The sequence below is a fragment of the Atta colombica genome, unplaced genomic scaffold (genome assembly GCF_001594045.1).
Source record: "Atta colombica isolate Treedump-2 unplaced genomic scaffold, Acol1.0 scaffold274, whole genome shotgun sequence".
Lineage (NCBI taxonomy): Eukaryota > Metazoa > Arthropoda > Insecta > Hymenoptera > Formicidae > Atta > Atta colombica.
Window position 1 is genome coordinate 70038 of NW_017259375.1, and position 20908 is coordinate 90945.

A 20908-nucleotide genomic window follows, 5' to 3' on the forward strand; every position below is an offset into this window, starting at 1 on the left:
CGCATATCATTTTGTAATTCCGTTGCCGAAAATATTTCACAAACAGAAAAGAAGAGAACAGAAATTGATGAAAGGACTGGTAGGTTTTGCTAAGCAATAATCTCGAGCATTTCTTGCTGCGCTCGCCGTACAAATCCCGCCAGTCCCAAGAGAGAATCCCTTAGTCTGGCAGGACTCGCAGTTGTGGAATTCCAGATTTTGTGCCGAAAAGCGCATAGCACGTCTCTCGCGCGAGAAAAAGTTGCGCTCGCGTCCCAGTCGACACGCGCTCCGTCGAGACCACACACATAGTTCCAAGCAAACGGAAAGACAAAATGTATCTCTTGTGGCGCTTAGATTTAATCTTTCGGTTTGGCATAAGTGAATTTTGCTTTTCGATATTAATCATCGTGCAAAGACTGCAGTCTGTCAAAAAGAAAAGTCGAAGAAAATTATTTAATGAAATCTATTTTTTATATTTGTTCTTTCATCAGAAATACAGATGAAACAGTACAATTTTTCGCGACACTACGATTTTTTACATGAGTACGGAAAAATATCTTGTGTTCTCGTGAGCTTGCATTTTTTATTTTTTTAGAAAATATAAGAAAAGGATGATTTTGCTGAAGTATATCTAAAAGTTAGCTAGTATTTTTTATTTAGCAGATTTGAAAATAATTTTGTTGGATTATCAAAATAATTATGTAGGACTCTCAAGGTAATTGCTACGCTCTAAATTTCTTACAATAAAATCTCACTTGAAGAGAGTGAAAATACAACCATCCTTGAAAAAAATGAAAATGTTTCACTTCTTGAAAAACTTCTCCTCTTTTTTTTTAAAAGTGAAGGATGATTTTTACTTTCTTGGAGTAAGATTTCACTGCATGAAATTTAGAGTGTAGAGTATATAAAACATTTGCAGCTTTGCACATCTTGAAAGTCCTATGTAATTATTTTGTTGATGCAACAAAATTATTTTCAGTTCTGTGTACCGTTGACGAATGTCAGTGAAAGCCATGGTAAATGTACTCACGTAGATAAGATCCGCAGATAGATACGTCCACAGACTCGATATATGGCACCTAGTCGAACTGATTTATTCATGAATCTGCCTACACGCGGACGCGTTTACACCTGCGAACGCCTTACTTTAGATAGGATCTATACAATATGATTCCTCGATTACTTTCATCGCTGCTGTCGGAAGTACTTAGCTCTAGAGATCAATTTCCACGAAAATTATCGAATCCTAACGTAAAAACGCACATACAATCTGTTTTAAGAAAAATAAAAAAATACTATCTGTGTTACTACATTTTTGCTTCTACATTTCCACTTCTATATTACGATAAATAAAAAAATGGGATCTTTGACCTTTGTACTTCTCAAAAAACAAAAGTTATTTATCGAGTTGTTGAAAACATGCAAGACTTTATTGTATCTTCCTGGCGTTAAAGACATGGATAGATCACTCCTCAGATGCGTCGAATAGACACGTGTAACTATTGGCGCATCTATTAGGCGCCGATGAGGGAGACTAACACCTGTCTGTGCTGCATTTCACTTAGCGAGCGCTTTTCCTTTGAGCTTAAATCGCGTTGCCGTAACAACGATTTAGGAAGAGCGACAAATCGTCACACTTCCCTTTCCTTGGCACAAACGGCATGGCCGATTATTTATTCGTTGCCTGTTACGCAATGACTCGGGACAGCCGACAAAGCGTCAGTCGACAGAAGAACGATGTGGAGTCGCGAGAGAATTGTTGCTAGAACGACAGTAACGAGGTGTCCGGGGTGGACGCGCTTCGTGGAACAGTTCGAGTTAGATCTGCATTACGGACAGAATCTTTGCCTAAACGTCTTGTCGACGCTCTCGTGACGTTCGCTTTTTGCCCTTGATGTGCATTCAACGATAATCTCCTGCTTAGCCAGCTTAACAGACGCGAGAAAATTACGACGAAATGCACAGAAACAATTTTTCTAACTTTACATAAATAACTCTTCATCGACAAAATTATTTTAGTATGAATTAAATTATAGAATAAATATATTTTATTAATCCTCTGTCTGGAATCTAAGTCTTTTTTGACAAGCAAAATGTCATTTTTAAATTTATTTTCATTTTTGCTCAAGTTTCAATTTTTATTAAATACGGGTTTATCATTTGAAGTACAAAAAGTATTTGGTAATATAATAAAGATATTGAAAAGTAATGCGGGATTTTTTTTAAGTATAGAATAGAAAAAAACTTGGACTGAACAAAAAAGATCTAAATTGTAGACGGAGGGAATAAAAATATGATTGCAAAACTGGTACTTAATACAATAAATCACGTATCAATTAAAAACGATCGCGATTATCAATGATGAATAGAAAATTCGAAATGCGATAGATGTTCATACATGACAAAAAAAAAAGATTTTGCTGAAGTATCTGAAAATTTTGATGCAGATGCAGAAAATAATTTTGTTGAATTATCAAAGTAATTACATATAAAACGCTCAGCAGCATAATAAATGTTACAAAAAGTTTTGATATTCTAACAACCAGTGTTCTACATAATTATTTTAATAATTCAAGAAAATTTTTTTATTTATACTTATTATTACTTATTTATACTTTTATTTATACTTATTACATTATTTAGATTTATATTTAGTTAAATTTGTAGATATATTTCAACAAAACTGCTCTTTCCGTATAATACCCTTAAAATTCCTGAAAATTAACCTGATTGTTATCCTGTCCGTCGGTGTTTCACGCGCGAGCTCTCCATGAAAGTTTACTGAATGCTGTTTAGCGGATGCTTTAAAGCATCTACTACAGTAAATCACGGAAATCACACGTGCTGCCAAAACGACAGTAATACTCAGCGGTGCACCGATGCACGCTTGTGTTTGTGTATGCATGCATTTCACGTAATAATGCATGCTCTGGCGTGCATAATCCGTGCCAGATTCTCGCCACTCTGCCAGATTGAACAAAACTTAACGCAGGTGAGGGCTTTTGCGTCCACACTTGCATCCACTGATAACATATGCACGCGGTCTTTTTCAGCTTTAATGACCCTTGCATCATGAAATATGCAATTCGTTGTAACTTTATATTGCTATTGCAATTCTGTATTGATTTGGAACTTCCAACTTCGTAATCTTGCGCTACGAGATCGAAAACTCGAAATGCAATCGTAAAAATTTGATTTTTATAAAAAAAGTTTTTTTCTATATAATATTTATTCACTTGAAGAAGCAAGTTATTTGTTTTTTTTTTAATTTAATAAATATTTTTTTTTTTTTTTTACGACAAACAATTTCGTAGAATATATTCGTAGCTTCTTTCCACTAAGTCTTCATTCATTTTGACTTTCTAATAAAGTATGGATGATGGAAATGAACGTCTTTTCTATGCCTCAATCACTTCATTAAAATATGATATATAAGTAACGGTATAATTCACAGCACATTCAAAGAATATAATACAACTCGATTAAAAGAATGTAATGAAATAAGTCGATATATCTAATTTAAAACATCATGGTTTCAAAAGACATTTTCACTCGGCGAATACACGAAATAACTTTGAATATGTGGACACAACGATCAACTGTCGTTTATCGTCGCAGAGCAAATTGTTGTGGGCGTCGTTGAGAGAACGCATCTTCTTCGCCTCTTCTCACTTTTCCGTTTCACCGTTCTCGGTTGTCCTCCTGAAACGAGACTGCCACAAATCTTCCGGCGAAAGGTCAGGCGTCGTTGACCCCGCGAGGTGTATGCGTGCCCGGGGTCCAACGGTAAAACGTGTATTAAATTATTTTCAAATTGGCCCTCTCCGCTTTATCTCTCTCTCTCTCTCTCTCTCTCTCTCTCTCTCTCTCTCTCTCTCTCCTCCCAAGCTCTTTTTCTTCGGTTGTCAACGCTTGCGTGGTGAACGCGATAATGGATCCATCTGAAGGCCTTAATTTAACGTAATTCACGTTGTTATTAATTTCATTGGTCGCGAGAAAGCATAAAGTGCGAGACACACATCGATAAATCACAATTACCTTAAAGAGCGAACTGTGAACTTTTATCGAACTTATAATTAGTCATCGGCGTGGCGAGCCTGTATTTTGGGCTAACTTGGCTTCTAATTAGAGAACCGACTTGGGTTCCGGGATATCGATCACACCTGTCTTCCATTGCCCAATGTCTCGAATCATTAAAAGAGATTCACGAACCATTGTGACCGGGAGACAAACACAGGAGCTATATAGACTTGTGAAGGAAGATTTGCCAGATATTGCGAGACCAAAATCACGGCGTTCCTTCTAAATTCGAGCTGCAAGTTTCTGCTTAGTAAACGCTTTCAATTAACGGACCGATTAAAACTGAGGTATGAGAATAGATACACAGAGAACGATTTTGAAGCATCCTAAAATTAAGCTAGATACAGATTTGAAAATAATTTTGTTAGACCATCAAAATTTTTACATTCTAGCAAAAAGTTAAAAAATTTTGATTAAAATATGATAGAAATAATATAATGATATATATATAATAAAATATAATAAAAAATATATAAATATTATAAAACTGATAATGATAGAAATTTTCTATCAATCAATTTGAGTGTTCTATCTAAAAATTTTGATGGCTAACAAAATTATTTTCTCCGTATATTTGTTTTTAAATAAATACCTTTAAAGAACTGCAAAGAAAAAGAATAGAATTAATGAATACGGAAGATAAAAGAATCGCAATTATTCTCCAGTTAAAAAGGACTTTATGGAAAGAATGGTTTTGATGATGAATCTAAAATGAAGTATCTAAAAATTTAGTTTGATGCATATCTGAAAATAATTTTGTTGGAATCTCGTGATTAGTAATTATGTGAGATATTCAAATTCGTCGCGAGAACAATGTCAAAATTTGTTACAGCATTATCATAATGCTTAAATGTCCTAGACGGATATTTTGAAAGTCTAAGAATTATTTTCAGATCTGTTAAATTTTTTATGTCAGCAACATTATTCTTGTCATGTTATAACATATAACGAATAAAAGATGACTTCTGAAAAATATTGTTATTTAAATCTTTTTCTCGTTGTTTCTCAGAGCTGCGCCATTATACCTAAATGTTCGTGGATTATTTATTAGATTGATCTTTCGCAGGAAATAATTTTTCTGCGTGTTGGCGCACAATCTTGCCATTTTACGCATGTAGTCGCATAACATTGTAGCTTGGTGCCAAAAGTATGAGAAATTCTCTCGTTACTTATTTATCGCATCGCGCATGTATCTGGCTGTTTATGGAGCATTTTTGAGCCATCTAAATAATTGCATGCAGGTTACATGAATCTCGCGATAAAGATGTTTCGATTAGGGGATCTTACGACATTCCGTAATTTCGAAAATTAGAGTCGCAAGTCATTGCTCAGACCTATATTAGAGAATCTAGAGATCTGCGCACCTGTCTAACTTTGTCAACCGCTAGCCCGGATTATTAGCCTCCGAGCGAGTGAGCTTATGCGATTTACACTCTGTATGCGGATGAATTACTTTGGCAGGTGGAAATTACTGAGGACAGCCAGCCGTAGATTCGTGTATGATGTTTGTGCAGAATTATTTTACCGATCATCGATGTAAGAACGGCAAATATGAAGTATTTGAAGACTCGCAGAGCTGTCGGATACGCTTTACAAATTAATTTGTTAATTCATCGTCTGACATTTGCCGGTTTGACAGCAGACATCCGCTGAATTTGGAACACTCGGTATATAATCCTATACAAAGTTAATCCACAAGATACTCGTTCCGAAGCGGATCATAAGAAAAGAAAAAAAAATCGCGTCTTGTCAATCTTTTTCTCCTCTTTCTCTCTTCTTTGCGCGCCAGGAGGCAAACCAATTACATTATTTATAAATCCTAAACTAATCTGATTACACGACGCGACGCCGCCACGCGTCGTTTGTCCCGTGAGCCGATGGCATCGGGCATTTCAATTTAAAGCCCGCTATGTAACCTCAGTCACGGACGGGAACACGAGAGAGGCGAAATGGAAGTTGTCTCGTATAATTATCAGCGTGTGGCAATTTCGCTCGTCGATATTTATCCCGTCGTTAAAACTTTCGAACGCGTAGTCGCATATACGCAGTATAACGTTACGCAACAACGCTTGCGCGCCTCCGAAACGTTTTGGAAATAATAAATAGGCCGCTGCACAAAGTTCACACGAGCTTTCCGCGCTTATTTTTCGGCCACGAGACCTATACTCTCGTGACATTTTAAAATAAGAACTTTATTTTGAATGGAGGATGAAGAAAGAGAAATACATCATTTTGACATCGGGCTGTCGACGTAAAGACGACAGAGAATTAACGACTAGGTCAAAAATGCAAGAGGGATTTCTAATCGTTTTACTCGACTGAAGGCAATTATTTAAATATAATCGGTCAAAATTTAATTATTTCTAAGCAATAAATAAGATTTTTCTCTCTCGATAATATTAAATAAAGATATTTCACGAAGCTGCTTCTTGATTAATTACATACTTTGTGCTCACATAATTGTCTTATTTTAGTATTAATAGATTTCTTTAATCAATTTTTTCCAATAATGTTTGCATAAAAATTAATAAATATAATCGATGTTTAATTATTCCGAAATTGCGTTAATGCTCACGTCGATTATCCATAATTTCTTATCGCCTTCGAGAGATTTGAGCACCAGCCGTACATAATTCTGTCTCGGTTCTTTCCTTCGACAGGACGTCCCTTTTCGCCGAACTTTTGGTAGACGTAAACATATAAAGTCGGCACGTATAAATGCATCTTCTCAGCTTTTACGATCGCCGGCAGTAAATTCCTGTTGGCATCGGAACGACCGCGTCACGCGTAGTATATGTGCATGTGCGTATGTTGTTTTATGTAAAAATTAAGGGTGCGCCTCGTGAACTCGCGATATTCAAGGATCTTGTGTTTTTTCCCCAAGGTCCGCTCAGTGATTCGCCAAGGACGTTCTAGATTCGTCTGAAACTATTTCCGTGCGGTCACTAATGCGACTAATGCACGAGGAAAACTTAACGTGGAGTGAGATAATTGATAAAGTCACTAGAATTCTCGCTAAAAGAGAGCTAATATGATGTGATCTTTCAAAATGCGAATTAATCGATGAATTAATCCATCTATCATAAATAATTGAATTTGCAAAATAAATAAAAGTTTGATTTAATTAAATTAACTTGCAGAAATGATTACTCTTTTTACGATCATTACTTTCTTACAATAATTACTTTCTTATAATATAACAAGCACAAGACTGTTTTTAAATTATGCAAATACTGCAGCTTTAATTAAGTCATTTTATAATTAATGATCAGGGATTATTTTTCAATTTTCTCGTGAAAAGTTTATTTATTTTCCTTGTGACGTGCAATAAATTACAGAGCCACTTATATCCATAAAGATCCATCCATAAAGATCACGTATTGCCAATGCTATAATGCATTTACGTTTCTAACGTCGCGTATTACCACCCACGCGGTATCGTATGTGCATAATGTAACCCGATGCACAGCCAGTTTGACGTGAATATAATACATACACTCGCGTGCACAAGGTCTGATATTATTTATTTGCTAGTATCTAATTTTCAATACGACAGTGGAGAACCGTCATGTACATTGTATTTCCTTGCTTTTCTCATCCGCCTCTCTTCTTTCGCACTCGACATTTTTTTTTACTCGAACGTAGTTGGAATTTTACAAAATGTACAACTAAAATTATTGCCGTATTCCACTCGGTAGCGACTCTGATCGCGGTCTCTTTCCATGCCTCACATATAATTCATGCGATAATACGAAAGGAAATAACTGTGGATGCTATTTGTCCTCGTCGTGCGATGGCCGGCCGTGTTACCGAGAGATCAACGCCGTAAATCAGGACTTTATTTTCGCGGGTAGAAAGATGGGAGAAAACGATGTACACGAATGCGAGTGAGCCCGTTGCAGATTATATGGCCGAGAAACAGATGTTCGGGCCGAGTGCCTTAATTAAGAGGTAATTATTTATCCCACGGTCGGGCTAACGTCGCGCAAATTTCGTTAATGCGCGTGGCAATTAATACGGAACGGAGTCTCGTACGGGACACAGGAAGGACACCCTCGCGTTTATGCGAGAACTTTCGTGAAAGTTTTTTTCTTTTCTTTTCTTTTCTTTTTTTTTTTTTAAGCCGGGTTTGCCGAGGGGTCACGTCTCTCGACAGATAATAATCGGGCGCGAGTACACTTGACGAATAATTTAATCCCGTGCGCGCTCGCAGGTGCCGCATTCTCGTGAAAGGTTATAAAAAGCACGCTTTATAATACGCCACGTATACGGCATAAGCGCATGACGTAACTTCGAGAAACGAATTCATTGTCAAATTGTACGAAAGCGAGGAGGACCACGGACCGTTGTCGCGGATCTGCCTTTCGGATCGTGAGATATTGTACAAGATACAGTGTCGTTTAAAGAAACCACATAGCCGAGAAGAGAAATGATAAAAATACTTTTTACGTAACCTCCATATCTTCTATGATACTTCGTTGTTCATGCGGAAGATTCCGCCATTGCTTATTGACAAAAGGCTAATTTTACGCCGCGCTTGCTCGAAATCGTGCCCTTGCTGCATTCGTTTTCTCCTCTCACTGAATTCTGTCTAATCGAATTCCTGAGAAAAGAGATCCTAAAGTATTTAATCTTTTATGTAATACGTCACGATATTTCTATTTGAAATATTTATTTTCTTTACGTCAACAACGCTTGACTGTATATCATTACATTTACAATCAGAGAAAAACATCGTAGTGGCAACTATAAAGATGACAACTATACAAGTTTTAAATATAATTATAAATCGCCTATAAATATAATTATGAACTTCCGTGAGTTGTTAGAGCGTAAATAATATATTTGTAAGGCAAACAATTGAAATGTAATAATCAACGAAATTAAAAATTGCTATTAACTTGGTTGGTAAAATACATTTCAATTGTTTGTGAATATATCTTTTCGTTTTATTATTACTAATCGGACGTTCATATAATTTATTGATATTTGATTTCTACAAAACAAGTTTTATATTTAATTTATTTTTTGATACTGTTGTGCATAATTTTTTACATAAACTGTTTTATATTTGCAATAACTATAATATTTATTCAACTATTTATAATAATTTTACGTATAAATATATAGTCGCTTTTATAGTTACTATTGTTATCTGTTATTTTCTCTAAAAAAATATTTATATTTTATAAACAATAAGAGTTTTATTTTAGAATGTACACAACTAATAAGAATTAGAAATTAAATATCTGTAGCGGTCGAAGCTGGATCTTTAATGCATAAATAATTTAATATGAATTATATATATTTAACATTTTATATATATTTATTATTTATTACTCGTACATTTATCTCAATTAGCATCGTTTTAATTTACATAAGAATATCTGAATGATTTAACGGCGACAGAATTGTTCGCGAACTATTGATTAGCGATTCATCGTGGGTTATCCACGTTTTGTAAGCTGTATTTTATTTAATCGTCGCCATTTCGATGACACCGTAACCGTGCAATTATGACAGTAATGGGATATTCCCCGTCCATTGTCCACGATCGAATTGGTGCGCATTTCGTGGCCGTTTTATCGCTATTAGCACCTTTTACGTCTCGCGCGCGTACAATAGAGCGCGCGATACGGATTAAAGATGAGATGGTGCCGGCTATTTGCGAATTAATGTCGTCACTTTATAGGGACTCCGGGGTTGAACACCGCGACCTCGCGAGTAATTGGACGTCGCGCGAGTTGACACTTGGATCGTGACTCATCGCGTTGATCTCGCGGATTATCTCGCTCGCGCGAGATTATCCGCTCTCGATGAAGCCAGAATACGAATCATCGCGATTGAACAAGAAATTACGGGTATTACGTGATAATGACGTGTTAATACGAATTTAATGGCACGCCCGATATCGATCTCTCACCGATCATCACATGTTATCCTGGCGTGATCTCGAGTATTTTACGTTTTATTCTGTTAACGCAATAAGCTGCTATTATCCTTGAACGATGCGGCTCATGGCGTTTGACGATTTTGCGGGATAAAATGATCGCGTCATATCAAGTAAGATATTTTTCATTTTATCAATTATTTAAAGATACTAGAATGAAAATATTAAAAAATATCAATTACAAAGATATATAATATTAAAATAATTTTTTTCGCACGTAGTGTATTTTTTTTAGCTGACGCTTGATCTATGAATTATATGATTATGTCGAAACGAATCCTTACTTCACTGAACTGTCACACAAACCTTTCGCGACTGACGTTTTGCTCGTCGCATCGGACGGCGTCAACACGTATCGATGCGTGTCACAAAAATCGATGACGCCATCATATGGGTAATAACCGCGAAAAATCGAGGGGCGGAGACACCGATGACGTTCGTGTTTGTTGTGAATGTCGGAAAGGCGAGGATATTTCTGACCACGGTGAGTCATGTCGCCCACGCAAATCTCACACACGCGAATCACGACATGTCAAAGAACGAGGTGGAAAGAGAGAGACAGAAACACGTATACGTAATTTCGTATTCACCTTGCTGAGGCTGCACTCGCGTGTGCAGCCTCAGGCTGAACATTTTTTAGAATTAAAGATTAAGCTCCATATTCGCACCCCATATTTACCGCTAAGTATAGCAATTCGGTTTCCGAGTTTTATTCACGAGTTTTATCGCGATGATCGCAAACAATGTTATCTTAAGCTCAGAATCAAATGGTCTTAATTAAGACTAAACGTCAAATATGAATGCACAATAATGCAGAGTATTTCACAAATATCACAATAATGCAGAATATTTCACAATTATCATGATATTCTGATGATTAATTATTTTAATATAATTGATTAATTTTTTAAGAGATAATACAATATGTATAAAATATATTCTATTTCGCGATGAAATATTTCATTTTGTTTTCAAGATACATGTAAATATTCATACAAAAATACGTTATCAATTTATTGATAACGTAATCTAATTTGTAGATTGTAAATGGATAAGTTATTACATAAAAGATTATAGTAAAAGTAAAATTCATAAAAATAGATAAAATTAATGATTAGAATATATTAGATAAATTATTTGGAATGCTATATGATACACTTTGTAAGAGAAAACGAAATAATTTTGGCAACCATTTTATTCATCTTTAAAATGTAAAAATGTATCTGTAATGAGATTTCAGAATTGATAATAAATCGAGATACGTTTAGACAATAATTTTTATTCTGTATGAATATTGAGTCAATAATTTTATAATTTCTGGAAATTTTGTACATTTCTATCTTTGAACTTAATAATGGTTTACTCAAAGAGTTAATATTAATAAACTAAATAAATAATTAACGCAACAAATAACAAAACTGTATTTATATTTTACAGTTCAACATAGTTTCATCGCAAGACTCCGCTGTTGCACATTATATCGGTGAGTGACGAATTATATTTCATTTTAATTTGAGGTGATTCGTGAAAAAATTGTATGAGATATTTGTTCCTAGTAAAATATATAAAAAAATTTTACATAAAATATTTCACGGATCTATTACCTTGAAATGAATTAGAAATACTTATAATCCTGAATATTTATAGCTTGCTCATCTAATACTATAAAATCAATATTATTCAATATCGTAAATTAACGACAGATGATAAATCGGTACATATTGCGAACTTTAATCATTTATAATTTCAAAACTATTATGATATTTGTAAAATCATTTTTTGATATTTTGTATCAGATTTTTTATTATATTAGTCTGATATGTGAGATTCTCATTATTAGTCATAAATCAGAAGTCAAAAGGTAAAAATTGACGAATGTGATTGATCAATTTTCAAGCTTCTAGCCTCTGATTTATGGCTTATTGTAGAAGGCTCACATAAGACTAAGAGATTTCAATTTAATTTTATATCGAACAAAGTCAAATGAGATAGTTTTTCGCGCATTTGAATATTTTTCCTCTACGAAATTAGCCGTGTTTAGAGTTCGTCGAACTTCCATAGACTTACGTAGCGGTACCATAAGCCAGTGCACTTAGTGGCGTTAGATTCCCCAAGAAGATATTAAAAACAGCTGGGACGCTACGTTCGTACGATGCGACGTGTCGCTTACAAGCGACGAATTTATCGCCGTTGCCGCGAATTTAAGTGCCACCCTGCCTTCGCAACCGACGTCGTTTCGTCTCTTTCGATAAATAGGTCCCGGCATTCTGAGACGCGTTTAAAAAATTGGTCGGATAACGAACGTTCGCGTTCGTCGTATGTGCCTCTTTAGATTCATGAGAGCTCTTGCAAGATTATAAATTAATACCACTTCATACTTTTTTATTAACGACAAAGATAATTTTGTAGTGTTACACATCAAACATTGGGGTTATACTTCCTTAGTATTATACTACTGTACGAAGTACCATTTAACTATTTATTTCCTTATATTTTTGTAATTCAATAAAGGCAGAAGATCTAAAACTTTACTATATATATGTATTTAATCTAAAGAAATAACGAGGAAAACGAAAACACGAAAAAAATTTTTTACAGATAATTGGAATCTTGTTCTCTGCATTGGAATCTTATTCTTTTGAATATTGAGAGAGTGACATTCTTATTACATTAATATGTACATCAAAATTTTTCATTTTAATTGACAAAGAACTTATTCCATTTATTCAATCGCTTATGTATTGCGTATACCGCAATAACAGAGCCAGTCATTGTACCTCAATTATACATAAAACCTAATATATATACATATTGAAATTTTATTTTAAATTTATATATATTGAAATTTTATTTTGAATTTATTCCATTTATATCATTCACTTATATATACCGATAACGGAGCCAGTCATCGTACCTCATCACGATACAATAACGAATACAATGTCCGTTAATGTTTTGGAGACGTCAAGTAGATGATGTTGAGAAGAGTACGAAAAAGAGCATATATTCGTATGGCGAGTGGATGCTGCCGTATCATTACGTCACGCTACACCACACCACGGTACGCCACGCCACGCCACGCCACGCCACGCCACGCTACGCCGCGGTCACCAGATCAAAAGCAAACGAGGTCTCGAGCAGCACCTCGAGGACAATAAGGCGTTGAATACTCGTGGCCGCGACTCGATTCGCTAATTATCCGAAACAGCTTAAAGCGTCGTTCAAGAAAATACGTCGGCGATATCTGGGTCGATCCGAAAATAACTCCGATACGCATCCACCCGCCTCATCTCGCCCTTCTCTCGTTCTCGGCTGAATGAAACGCATCCTCAGCTCCTGCAGACATTGCATCGTCCTCCTCCGTTTCACGTTTCCTTTCATCTCGTTCTCTTTTTTTTTCCTTTCCTCTCTCTCCTTACCTCCGTAGCTCCTTCGCGACGATTAATTTGCGAGGCCGCTACTTCGGTGCGAGACTCGATAGCTCTTAAATCCGGCACCATATCTGCGACGTAGAAACCGCTTCTGGTAATGCACAACTCGATTGGGACCATTTGTAATGATGCAATTCGTGATTATCCTTTACGAGGCTGCAATTATTTACGACCGCGAGCGCGCGGCACGGCGCTGCGCCTTCCTCAAGCGCGTGAGTTATGCCGCGTGGCACTGCGCGGCGCGAGAATTACTTAATTTCCGACGTTGTCGATAAACCGTCTAAGACGATGTTAGAGAATATAATCGTGCCCTTCTCTTTTATTGCAATCGTCGAAATGCGCGAGTGCAACGTACACTGAGAAAAATGGTCTGGTTGGATTAAATAGTAATTCTGGTGGAAAAATGAACGAGTCAGAATTTTCTGGTTAAGTCTACTAAAATTCTAGTTGAGATAACTATTCTGATTGATATAATTATTCTGGTAAAAAATAAGAATTCTAATAGATTTTACCAAAAATATTGTATCAACCAGAATTCCGGTTATCTCAACTAGAATTCTAAATAAATTTAATCAGAAAATTCTGATTCGTCCATTTTCAACCAGAATTTTTTTTCAGTGTATTAATTTTGTCGCGTTGACAATTTCTTGATTTTGCCTCCTCACATTTGCGTTTTGTCTGTAAGAAGCAAATGTGAGAATCGATCGTTTAAATCTAGAACGTTAACGATATTAGGGAGTTTTTGTAATAACGTGAATTCAGATGCAGTTAAAGTCAGTGAACATTAAAGTCATGTTATCCTTTTTTTAATTGGTTGTTAAGAAGAAGAAAATCTGACCTTAGCATTCACCGTATCTGAATAAGCGGTATTACAAAAACTTCTTATTGAATGATACAATATTCCTAATAATAATGATAAACTTGGGAGGCGGTCCTTCATTGAAGATTTGCCAGCGATACCCAGACGTCCATTGTATTTTATAGTATTCCTAATACGTAAATAAATAAATTTTACGAGAAAATAGACCACTTTTAATTACAAGATTTTCATACATTTTACATTTTAATGACAAAATATTTGTACACTCTAAAAAAATCCAAACTGATATGTAACAGACTGAATTTTTAAAAGCCCCCGCTTGTCTTAGCTTTTAATATGACAGCTTGAACTTCCTAATGACCACTGGAAGGCATAGCTTATTGTTAGCGCTCAATTACTTGGACATAAAATTTACATACGCTAGCATTAAAGTGGCGCCTACATTGAGATTTTAAGACGTAAAGTTTAATTAAGTCTTAAGCTGTAAGAAATTAACCAATCATAATTGATTATTCTCCTAACATTCGACCGTAATTGGTCAATTTCTTACGGCTTGCGGCTTAAAGCTTAAGTTTTACGCCTTAAATCTCATTGCAGATACCGCTTAAGAGAGTTATGTTTCACGCACGTGAAATCATTAAAGAGGATACTCGGTGTACAGTAGTCGTAAGGCTTGACAGGGCGCGCACGTTAGTCATGAATTCTTCCTGAATTATAGCACCACTTTGTCCACTCTGGGAACTGTCTATCTTCCGTAATAATCGTCCGTACTTAAATACGACGTGAGAGCGAAAAGAAGACCCGCTGATTCTTGCCCGGCGATATGTCCCGCTCGCAGTTGCATCAGGCATTCTTTCTCCATTTTTATCGTTACTTCCATACCGCCTTTTTTCCACGCCCGTTTTTCCTCCTCCTGTCACTTATGCATCTCATGTGTTTCGTCGTTTTATGTTCACCCTCATTCGGGGACGCGGATCGTTTTGCCGCAATTAGTTTTGCTGCTCGCGCGCCTCTAAATCGGGCTGTGATCGTAAATTCACGCTGACACCGACCCGGAATTCATATACGTTGAACGATGCACCGCGGAAAATTGGAGCCTACACAACAAGATCTCGGGGTGGCCGGCGTCAAAAAATTGATGGAAATGCGTTATATAGCGAAATTGCAATTTCGGATATTCTGGCGGTCACGCGTGTATTGTTTGGCAAAGACCGCTGTTCAATGCGATTCGCACTTTCTTTATGCTGTATGTTTATCAATATTTTTTCCTTCAATTTTTCATGTAAAAGTTGTTAAAGAAAAACTTTAAAGGGGAAAATTTTTTTAATATGATTTTATTAAAATCAAATTTGAAGCTTTCAGGGTTTAATTCAAGGACACTTTTAGTAATTCATACAAAAAAAATTAATTTTTTTTCAACATGTACGTTATGTAAAGCAACATCTGATCTCAGATGCTGTCGATAGTATAGAACTAAATAAATTTCAATGAATGTCTTCAAATTTGATGTACATCGCAATGTATACAGGATCTGAAAGAGTCGAAGTCAATTTTTTTTTAAAGCTTTGAGTTTAATAGTCATTTAATAATAATAATAATTATTATTAATAATATCTGTAAATATAACTTGAATAGAACTTATCTCATGCAATAAATGTGATTGCCAAATGGAATTCTTTTTATTATACATATACACTGTAACTTTGCGAATATTTGTGTAATTAGGAAAATTTTGCTAGCCGATTTTGATGGATCTACGTGTTCATAACGCGCTGAGAGTTCGGTCGTTGACGTGATGTTACACGGATAATAGTTCGCTCGTATTCAAGAAGGCGGCCTGTGAGAAATTAATCTCGGCATTATATTGCCATGGCGACGTCTGACTGCCACTTTATTTCGGACTTTTGGCCCGACCTACTCGCAACAAGTATATCTGGCTGCCGAAAGTGTTTAGCACCTTCTTGTGCACTATACTTGTATACTAGTCTATAATCAACAAAACGTCATATACCGCGAAATGATGTCTCATCTGACTCGACTCTATATTCATCTTGGTATCCAAAAGCCTCATGGTGTAGATATATTATCGTTGAACATTTTTCCTGCATTATGTTTCTATGAAATTGCGATTCTTATAAACGGCTCAACTTGGGATTTTTTTAGAAGCAGTGTTACATTCAAATTTTATATAAAATGTTCTGTACACTGATTCGTTCAACATACACCAAAATCTTCCACCGGCGGTAATCAAGATGTTATCGAGGCTTTCGAGGATTTCGATTGATTGACGTCCCCGTAATTACAGGAAAGGCACGTGTCGCTTCACCAAATATAAAATTAGTTCTGACTTCAAGATATCGAGAGATATCGCGCTTTCACACGCTCCTTTCTCACGCCCCCACGTGTAACTTCTTTCGAAATTCCGGCGATATACGCGTATAGATTTTGACAAGCAGACCTGATAACGATGTAATTTCATCTCTTATTATTATCGCGACAGATCGCCACTCGTCCGATCAGAACCGGTATGATTTCGGTGAGTTGAAATTTCGATGTTCTACATGCACACAAATTATTTTTATTGTGTTTATTTGTGAAATCTGAAAATGTATCATTGAGAACAAGTTTATTAACAATAAATGTGTGTAATAATATTGTTCATTTTAAATATTATACACGCTTAAATATTATTACGCTTTTGCGATGCTACTGAAATTTTTCAGAGGAAATCTTTTAAAATTATATCGTCATACAAAAAGAATATTAATTAGAAAAATAATTTGTATATGATATAATATGATATAATATGTTTAGATATACATATGGATTGAAGATAATGAGATCGTAGTTGAATTGTCTCACTCTATCAATTCGCCTTATTTGATAAAAAAAACTCGAATTTAATAAGAACATATTTGTTAGAAATAAGATTTTTGCTAAATATATCTGTTGTAAATAAACTCGTGCCACTTATTAACTAAAATTGATAAGAATTCTTCTTTAATTTCGTTTTAAGTTGACAAAGTTATTAAGCAGAAAGCCCCATGATTGATCCAATAATGGACAGTGAATCAGAGTGACACACTAAAAATGTATCTTTATAGTTCTTTTTTCAGGCTCTCGTAGTCTTTTTTTGTAATTTCCTTTTTATGTTTATGTATAACGATCTTCTCTTGTATGATTGTACGATAAAATTCGCATTGTATAAAATATGTATAATTCAGTACAATTCAGTATTATTCATCAATCTCTAGTACATCAATATCTAGTACAATAAAGAATTGTACAATTCAGATTACTTTATCTCTATTAGAAAATTAATTTAAATAGACAGTTATAGCCAAGGCGTCTATTAATTTCAAAGATAAAACTTCATGCGTATTCTATAAAAATATACTACTTAAATGTTTAATGAAAATACACTAAATCTATAGTATCAAATTTAACTTAATGTGAGTTGCTCCTATTCATATTGTTATTTTACAATGGTTATACCTGATACTATTTATATTTGACGCTATATAGTGTCAAATTTAATTATCATTTTAGTAAAAAATAAGATTTAGTAGGAGCAGTGACGACTCACATTAGGTTAAATTTGACACTGTAGGTTTAACAATGTATTAGAAACATACATTTAAATTCTTGAATCTTCTAAAATTTAATATAAAAATTCCATTAGATGGGGGAATTTAATACATAAAATCCCAATAAATATTCCACAATAAAATATTCTACAATATAAAATTCCAACAATATATATTCTTCAGTGAAATAATTATATTAAGAACATAAAAAGATATTTCATACAGCTCAAGAACTTTAATGCACACCACACAACACACACACACACACACACACGCGCGCGCAGAAGTGAAATTTTGCTAAATATTATAAAAACTGCGATATTGCAAACTTTACTCTTCATATCTGTACTAAGCAATTTATTCGTGTAGCAGCAATGGAGAGGCAAGGGATGAGCCGTGATCGTTACAAAAACACCCTCGGAACGGCCGGCTGCTGTCCGTTTGATTCACCGTTTCCTGCGATCGTCGTATTTTTGTCCGCGCGTGCCTCCACTTCGTTTCTTTCGATGCTGTCTCTCGCCTCATCCTTTTTCTGTGCTTTCTCAGCCCTCCCCCCCGCGCTATCTACGACCCTGTCGTATTTTCTTACGCCTTCAACCCTTTCTTTTTTTCACGACGCTCAGCCCTCCCACGCGACGCGTGAAGAAAACATCTCGTGTATCCGTATGCGTGTCTATGAAAGGGCACGCGCGCGTGCGTGGAGGTGAACCTTACGTAGGTTTAATGAGCGCTATTATGACCTAGTTGCACTCGACATCACGCACATAAATCCTCGCGGTACATTAATCCTCAAGAATCTCGAACTCTCCCAAGTGGTATCGCGTGCGAGCAGACGAAGCTACGGAGAATTTATTAATCGTTCAAAAAAAAAAAAGCTGAGTCCCCTCTGTGCGGAAGAAGGATGATCGTACACTTCCGGAAGCGATGAGCGTGAATTGCTGCTGCGACGCGAAAAATTAAGAGATCGGTGAAAAGATTTCTTCGTCGCGTTCATAAATAAGTGGATGACTTGAAATTTCTTGAAATGTGTAGACACGTTTATTGTATGTATCTGTTTAATTATTATTTGATCATTAATTAATATCGTTATTATTTGTTAATTATATTAATTCTTAGACCTTTTCGATATGACATATCCAGCTTTTCTCCAATGCTTTTTTTAATTGTTTATAACTTTTTTATTAATCTTTAGATAATGGGATATATATTTTTGAAATTGTAGAACTTTTCCTTGAGTACAATTTCTTATAATTCATTATTTTATTGTATTATATTTCTGTCATACATTTAATACTTACATTATATTCCTTAATATATATGTCTGTCTGGCATTTCGATTAAAAAAAATTTTACTATATGTTTATTTTTGAAAGTTGTAAGCAATGAAATTAGATCGGATATATCATACACCTGTGTGTTTTCATATTCTCTAAAACTTTTAGAGTAAATTTCATTCTTAAAGATTGAAAATTAAGACTCTTTTTTTTTTAAGATCCAATTTTCACTTTTTAAAGTGAAATTTCACTCCAAAGAATTTACAGAATAGTAAGGTGTTTAAAGATTAAATATTAATCGCAAATTATCTCATTAAAATCTTGTATACGCGTAGATTGGATTTGGAATTTTTAAGATGCTTCTGATATCTTCTAAAAACTTATTCCAAAACGTTATCTAATTATCTCTCTATTTCATTTCATTTCTCTATGCTCTGAATTTAATTTAATTTTAAAAATCATATACTTCTTCGAATCTCCTTCAAACGAGTCTCCAAGCACTACAAAGTTACATGGTATACAACGTGTGATCGTGTAAAAAAAAAAAATAAATGAAAAAACAAAAGGCATAAGCGTGAAGAAATACAAGAAAAGGTGAAAAATAAATCTACGCTACCTCGCTTCTTTATCTCTCGTCATCGCTTTCTCCCTGGATGGCGGCGTGATTTACGCTTGGGTTGTCTTCCTTAATTAGGTTAAGGCTCTTTGGTCCTGCTGTTACTCGCTCGCCAGAGAGGAAGACGAGAAAGGAGCATCAGTGCTTCCGATTCGTCCACGAAATTTACTTCGGCGCGCTTCGTTTAGTGTAAAACATTCGTGGTTCGTTACAGCGACTGAAAGACCGCGGAAACTTTACAGAGCTCTACTTTACAGAGCCTAATTAATCGCCTTTCGTTAGTATCCTTTCGTCGCGCTTGCCGGCCGTTATTACGCTTCATTGGTAGTTTTGCGGAGCCTCTTAGTGAGGAAGAGAGAAAGAGAGATGCTTAACGAAGCGTGACACGGTAACCGACGACGGTTTAAATAGTAACCGCCTTCTACGCCCTGGTTGGTTAGCCGTTGCGTACTCGTAGCCACCGAAGGCTGTTCTAGGCCGTTTGGTAGTAACTGTTAGGCAATACTTCTTGTGCACCGGTTACCTTAAGCGTTCATCTGAGCGTGCCCGTTGTCCTTGCGAAGATTCGAGCCACCGTGTATCTCCTCGAAAAGCACACACACGACGACGTAATCGCCGTTGATCCGTGAACGTAAGAAGAAAAGAAAGTAACGAGCACCGTAATCACCGAGACGAGTAAAGAGTTATTTTCTTCTCTCTTTCTCTCTCTCTCTAAAAGTAATTTCTTTTTTCTCACGCATCATCGAAAAATACAACGATCCGATATAGCGTTCATGCATTTGCAGTCTGGATTCTTTGTAATGAGTTCGCTTCGCGCGGATCGAAGTCGAATATTCTCTTACTGAAAAAAATTTCTGGTTGAAAATGAACGAATCAGAATTTTCTGGTTAAATTTACTAGAATTCTAGTTGAAATGATCGGAATTTTAGTTGATACAATATTTCTGGTGAAATCTATTAGAATTCTTATTTTAACCAAAATAATTATATCAATCTCAACTAGAATTCTACTAATAGATTTAACCTGAAAATTTTGATTCGTCCATTTTCCATCAAAATTATTATTTAATCCAATCAGATAATTTTTCTTAGTGCTTTAATGGTTCCATTATTAGATATCAAGTAAGCAATGTAACCTAATTCCTTAAGTTGTACAAAATGACATTTTG

General features: G+C 35.4%; 1 protein-coding gene across 1 annotated transcript in view; it reads left to right on the forward strand.

Annotated features, from left to right (window-relative positions):
* The window catches only part of LOC108689687 (MKL/myocardin-like protein 2), a 236124-nt gene that overhangs the window by 3159 nt on the left and 212057 nt on the right, over nt 1–20908 (forward strand). The window contains exon 2 of the mRNA XM_018196571.1: nt 11450–11495. The gene's annotated coding sequence lies outside the window, so the exon portion shown is untranslated. The remainder of the gene's footprint in view (nt 1–11449; nt 11496–20908) is intronic.